This window comes from Hippopotamus amphibius, chromosome 3 (genome assembly GCF_030028045.1).
Source record: "Hippopotamus amphibius kiboko isolate mHipAmp2 chromosome 3, mHipAmp2.hap2, whole genome shotgun sequence".
NCBI classification, from domain to species: Eukaryota; Metazoa; Chordata; class Mammalia; order Artiodactyla; family Hippopotamidae; genus Hippopotamus; species Hippopotamus amphibius.
In genome coordinates this window covers 58,109,006-58,116,417 of record NC_080188.1, presented here as the reverse complement: position 1 = coordinate 58,116,417, position 7,412 = coordinate 58,109,006, and positions in this window count along the sequence as shown.

Genomic DNA, 7,412 nt, shown 5'->3' with positions numbered 1-7,412 from the left:
AAAATGGGCGATGCCTGTTGGATGTTTTCCTGCCCACGGAAGCTCTTGCCAGCAGGCTAGTCTTAGGTGAATTCACTCCTCAGGTCCAATTCTACTTGAATTGCTCACTTTCTCCCACGTCAGTGCTTCAGAGTGATGCACTTTCTGTAAACACAGCAGGTCTCCAGGAGATGATACTAGCTAATCCCTAAGAGGTAAAACAGAAAATGCTCTTTTTTTTAACTCTTGCCATTTAGCAACAATGCTCTTTAGCTACAGACTATGTTCTTTTCTGGTGCTTGAATTAGAAATTTAGGCTTATACGTACAATGTTTCTCACTTGTGGAACACCTCAAAACAGAAAGCCAACTTTTGGAAAGTGCAAAGCCAACTTTGGTTAAAGTAATTTAAAGGCTTCAAAAGAGAGATAAGTAGGAACATCTTTAACATACAGAGAGGGTGGTCAGGGGATGTGCTTTGGGGATTGAGGGTCCTAGGCTAATGCCTGCTCTCCACTCATTACTGTGTGGCCTGGGGCAAATCATTAACTTCTCTGTGCCTCAGATTTTCCTCATGTGTAAAATAGGGATAACACTACCTACATCAAAGAGCTCTTGTGTGGACATTTGTAAGGTTTCTATGACACATCCAACAGATGTTAATGGCAGGCAAAGATATTTATGGGAGCAGCAGGAAGAACATATGTTATCAGTGAGCTCAGCTTTCACTTTCTTTTTCTTGAGAGGTAAACAGCACAGTAGTTAAGAACATAAACTCTGGGGCCAGGCTGCAAAAATTCAAGTCTCTGCAATACAAGTCCCTGGCAAGCCATCATTTATAAGCTATATGACCTCAGGCAAATGACTTAATTTATCTGTGCCTCATCTGTAAGATGGGGAAGATAATAATAAACTTATCTCACAGGCTTGTTAGAGTTAACTGAGTTAATACACCTGAAGAATTTAGAACAGTGCCTGGACAGAATAAACATTTGTATGGGTTAGTGTGATGCTTAATTTTATGTGTCAGTTTGACTAGGCCAAGGTACCCAGATGTTCTGTCAAACATAAATCTAGATGTCTCTGTAAAGGTATTTTTAGATGGAATTAACATTTAAATCAGTAGGTTGGGTAAAGCAGATTTCACCTCCACAGTGGATGGGCCTCATCCAATCAGTTGAAGGCCTCATCCCCCAAGGAAGAAGGCAACCTGCCTCCAGACTGCCTTGTGACAAGAGCTGTAACGTCGTCTCTTCCCTGGGTCTCGAGCCTGCCACTCTGCTGCAGGGCCTCTGTGGTTGCCTTCGGCTTTGCCTGGAATACTTTTCCTCCAAATAGATGCATGGTCTGTTCTCTACCTTCAGATTTGGACTTGCCAGTCCCCACATCACATGAGCCAATTCCTTAAATCTCAGTCTCTTTCTCTCTCTCTCTCTCCACACACACACACACACACACACACACACACACACACCCCTATTGCTTGTTCCTCTGGAGAACCCTAACACAGTTAACAATTATTTTTGTTTGCAGCACAAAGTGATACTCTATCCTGGTTCTTCTCTAAGAGCACAAGCAATCAGTAATCACATGGCAGACTTTCACTTTAATCCTTCCATTTCTGAAGATTTAAGAAAACTCAAAGGAGAAAATTAAGATTTGCCTTAAACAGAGGCAAGGGAGCAGAATCCTTACGGCAGATTTAGGAAATGAAGAGTTTGGGTGGAATGAACGTCCATTTAAGGAAGTAGTGGGTCAGAAGGCTGCTGGAGAGGAGGAGCAGGCCATGGAAAAGTGTGAATACTAGCCTTAGAAGCTTAGAATTTTTTTTTTTTAACACTATTGGAAATGGGTAGCTACTGAAGCTTTGTGAAACAGTGCTGTGAGATGAAAAATAGTACCAGTGGGTGGAGGATGAATTAGGAGGATGGAAACCACAGAATGAGAGAACATGCAGAAAATATTATGCAACCTTGCATTAATCCATTACGTACACCTCAAAGAACACTAAGCATCTGCCTCCATACTATTTTCACTGGGTCACATTTAGGCCACATGACGGTCCCTCATGTGGGCAGGCTGATGTCCCTCTCTTGGTTCCCTTCCCTTTTTGTCCTTTGCTGTAACTCTGCCCTCTCCCCAGATCTGAGCTTTCTGCCTCTTCCCCATGGTCTATGCAAAGGTCGGGTGGGGGTAGGGAACACCATTTCTGTTGCCCTGTGCGATCTGGGTTATCTTTCCTGGTTTCAATCTGGGAAGATGATTGTTGATTCTTATTTTCTTTATGTGAAAGTATCTTCAAGAAAACCAATCTTTCTCTTGCTAACGTCTCATAGCATAATCATTATGTGCTATGTTTACTTGAATGTTCACAACTTTTTCTGGAGTATTTTTGTATATAAAATCTACAACACCCAAAGCCAAAGTAACTTTTACATGGTAAATGCTAAAGGCTGTTTTTCAAGTCTATATTTAACACTGCCAGAGAAAGAAACTCCGTTGGGTACTTTCCAAGAGTATGCTAATTTACTGGGGGAAAAATACTTTCTCTTCCGCCATTGGAAGGGAAAGTGACCAATAGAAAGGCAGTTCAGCACTTACACCCACTCTGTGCACCGAATAAGGAGGTGTGTTTGTACATGCCAATAACTCATGCTTTGGGTTGCCTGACAACCAGTGACAAATGTGCCTTTCATCATCTCTTACAATGTTACTTTGAGATTCTGAACTCTAATCTAAATGAGATTTAGGAATGGGTTTAGAAATTAGATATTTCCAACAAGTTATAAGTGTATACGCTTCTGAAATTACAGCTCTCAAAGACAATGGCAGTTTCTATTAATGCTGCATGCATTTTTCTGCTGTTTATTCACTTGTATAAAATTAATTCTTCCATACATTCCCTTCATTCTACCGACAAGAAAAGTACTGAGTATTCCTTATGAAGATTACAAGGCAGGTTCTGGCTTGTTTCAGCCATATCCTAATAGCAGTACATTAGCGGATATTACTGGGCAATAAATACGGAGTTTAGATTCTGGAAGGCGTAACTCTGACAGTGGCATTCTGTATCACTTTCCACAGCTGGAAGGGTACAATTTTAATTTTAATTTGTTTATCTGTTGCTTTATAGGTGGCCCGAACTTTTTTTTTTTTATAAACTGGCTATTCATAGGCTCCTCCAGTGCACTTCAAGTAAAATCTTCAAAGAATAATAACTATTTATTTTGATGGGACACTTCATTCTCCACTTAATTTAACTCTTGTAGCAATTATGAAAGTCGGCCAGGGCAGGTTATATTTGGTGCTATTTTACATCTGATAAATCAGGGGCACAGCAAACCTAGCTACTTGTCGGAGGCTGCCCGTTGGTCAAAAGCCATGTGGGAATCCATGTTCCAGACTTGGGCAAGGTCCATTTTCTGTGATTCCAAGAGGCTTCTCAAGAGTTAGAAACTTGTTTTTTCTTTCTCATTCTTTCTAGGTAGCCTTGTATAATATTCAGCAACTGAATAATCCCTAAGTTAAAAGAAAGATAGAGACAGAAAGGGGAAGAGGAGCCACAACACTCCAAGAGTAATACTTAGAGAAAGCCATACTTTTCCAATCACAGCATTCATCATACTTAGATATATGCCTACTATCTCCTCTGCCTTTCCCAATTTTCATGAGAACAGAGATATTCATATTTTTCATTCATTGCTATAAACCCAGTAGAAACTTCGTGAAAAGTTATGGAAAAAAATGAATGAAAATTTCTTTTTGACTAAAATTGCCCCAAGAAAATCTCAACCAAAGGATCTTAAGTTGGAGCTACTACGTGCATGAGTCAGGATAGGCTAGGTTAAGTTAGCTCAAGATGCCGTAGCAAACAACATCAGTGGCTCAAAACAACAAGGGTTTGTGTCTTCCTCAGGCTCTCTGGCCATGATGGGTTGGCAGCAGGATTCTGCCCTTCATAGTCACTCAGGAACCCGGACTGAAGGAGGAGCAGCGATCTGGAACTTTGTTGATTGTCACGGCAGAGGGAAATAAGCCTGCCACCTGCACTCACAATTCATGGACCTAAACTAGGCACAGGCTCCCTGCCTTCCCACAGCACCACCCATGAGCTGAAGAGCAGCAAATATTGGGCAAATGGTGCTAATGACTATCGTATTTCATTTCCTTGATTTTAAGCTTTTGCAATTTAAGTAACAAAGTGCAATTTTGTTTATAACCTTTTCTACATTTATAAGATACAGTTTTCCTCATAACAGCCCTCTCTGAGAACCATGCATAGTGAGATCAAATAGTTGAATAAGGCCAAACAGAAAAGTCAGAGGTGGAAATGGAAAGGTAACTCAGATCTCCAGAATACTGGTACCGGATGAAGCTCATTTATTCCGTATTTGTGGGAAAAAAGCAACAATTAAAATCACCGCTACAGGTTTTAATAAAGTCCAAAGACAAGATGTAAAAATCCTTCGTGTCAGTGTTTTGGCAGTTATTCTGGTGACACCCAGAGGGGACACCTGTTAGCAATTCTTGATAGAACCACCTGAACTGTGGAAAAATATACCCTAACATCCCATGCTTTAGGCATGAGGCCAAAAGTAGCATCCAGATTCTTACCTGGAGAACTGCTGATTCTAATGCAGGAAAAGAAAAAATGTTTCCTTTTGCCCTCTTAGGTTCTCTGCCTGGAGCCCTGGAAATTAAACTGACAAAAGAAAAACAGGAGAAAAAAACACTTTTAATTATGTAAGTATGCATGGAAACTTCATAAAGAAATGAGACTCTAGGAGACCAGATGATTGAGGTTTATATACTATTTTAGGCTAAACAAAGGAAAAGGGGCTTCTGAGCAGGGGAGGCAAGTTACAGGAATGTGAGGGGAGGAAATGTATAGTAAATAAGGGTTGGCTTGTTATCGAGAAAGTCTCTCAGGTGACAATAGTTCTCTCTGGGAGTGGCTCTCTTCCTGGTACTTCCTGGAGCCACTATAAAAGATGGAAATGTCCTTTATAAATGTAAATTTCCTTTACTAAAGGGGAAATTTATGCTCTATTTTTAGAGCAGCGGGAGGTGAAGAGCTTTTTCTGTATCTCCTGGTCCTCAGGTGCCTTTAGCTCAAAATAATCCAAAGCGGCATATTTCAGGAGTTGCATATTCTGGCACCCTTCACTGAGTATACAAAAATATCCATCTGTAATGTTTTAACAAGAAAAAAAAACTGATTATTCATTAGTGAATACTAATAAAATTATCAATTCATTATTACAGTATTTGGCTCCTAGGAGCATTAACAACTCGTCAGGAAAATGGGTAGTGTTAAATTAATTAAACAAGGAGGCCCTTAGGCTGAGGTGGCTTTAATGCCTTAGTAGCCTAAGTAGGCAAACCAAAATCTGTCTGTAGTGCCCTATGGTTAAGAAATGGAAACCTAAGGACAACCAATCACAAAGCCAAATAGACTTCCCCAAATAAGGTAGTTGTTTAACCCGTAGCCAATAAAATCATTTTCTTACTTGGCTTTCACATCTTCTCTATAAAATCTTTCCCCTAGCTGCACTCCTAACCACTTCTGGTTTGGTGCTGACCAATTCCAATCAATTTTTACTCAAACTCTTAAAATGTTTAATATGCTTCAATTTATCTTGTAACAGTTCTGTTCCAGTGGTTCACTAGCCTAAATCTCAAATGGTTTACGTCCTCACTTTTTATTTTATAAGGCCCCTGCAACCTACCCACCCACAGCCTTGTGACCTATCTTGAGTATAATTTCCTGATAGTGACTACTGTGAAATAGTTTGTCTTTAAAATACAAAGTGAAATAAAAAGGAGCTCAACTTAATGAAAGTATGGAGTGTTTCATCCACTTGATTCCTTTGGACATTTAGCAGTGATCCCGCATGTTGAGTACATGTACATTTGTACTACATTTAGCCATGCTTCAGAGATTCAAAAAGCAGAAGTATATAATTCAAAAGAAGTAAACTGCTGGGCTTTCCTGGTGGGGCCGTGATTAAGAATCTGCCTGCCAATGCGGGGGACACAGGTTTGAGTCCTGGTCCGGGAAGATCCCACATGTCGCGGAGCAACTAAGCCCGTGCGCCACAACTACTGAGCCTGTGCTCTAGAGCCCAAAAGCCACAACTATTGAGCCCATGTGCTGCAACTACTGAAGCCCGCGCACCTAGAGCCCGTGCTCTGCAACAAGAGAAGCCACTGCAATAAAAGCCTGCACACTGCAATGAAGAGTAGCCCCCGCTCTCCGCAATTACAGAAAGCCCGTGTGCAGCAACGAAGACCCAATGCAGCCAATAAATAAAAAAATAAAATCAATAAATAAATGTTAAAAATTTTTAAAAATAAAAAAAATAAATAAATAAAATAAAATTTAAAAAGAAGTAAACTGCTGGCTTTATTCCTAATCAACTGTGGTAGGATATGGAATGGTATGGTTTCCAAATATAAGTCCAAGGACTGTATTAGCACCAAACATATGCATATTCTTCAAGACAGCCTAACTGATCTTGCTTATCATATGTTTATGGATTACAATCTATCATAGTAAAAGGATGTAGCAAAGTCATGATGTTCTCAAATCCTAGACATGTAGTTTGCAACTGCTTAAAAAGGTCAAAATGCCAAACATAATTCCAAATGTTTTAGACTTACAAACAAGAAATTTCTCACATCAACAGCTCCTGTTGCCAAAACTTTTCATATTTGTGAGAGCAAAGCCCTTCATGATCTGGTGTCTATATGTGTGAGATGTTGCAATGCATGGTACTACATTACTGATGAACAGATTCAAAAAAAACTTAATTGTATTTAAAACTCAGCCACCAAAACGCTCCATTAAAAAGAAAAAGCCAAAAGACATGCACTAGAATGTTTACAGTAGCACTACTGGGACTTCCCTGGTGGTGCAGTAGTTAAGAGTCCACCTGTCAACGCAGGGGACAAAGGTTCAATCCTCGGTCCAGGAAGATCTCACGTGCCTCCGAGCAACTAAGCCCACATGCCACAACTACTATGCCCACGTGCTGCAACTACTGAAGCCCACGTGCCTGGAAGCCTGTGCCCTGCAACAAGAGAAGCCACCTCGCTGAGAAGCCCGCGAACCACAATGAAGAGTAGGCCCCCTCGCCACAACTAGAGAAAGCCCGAGCAGAGCAACAAAGACCCAACGCAGCCAAAAATAAAAATAATAAAAATAAATCTTTATAGTAGTACTATCTGTAATAGCTTCAAACTGAAAACTACCCTAATGTCCATCAGAAGGATGAATTCAAAGGTACATTTACAGAATGAAATAACATGAATAATCTACAACTACATGCAATGATATGGAAGGATCTCGTAAGTATAAAATTGAGTAAAGAGCCAAACACAAAAGAGTGCATACTTCATGATTCTATATATATATATCAAGGCCAAAGACAG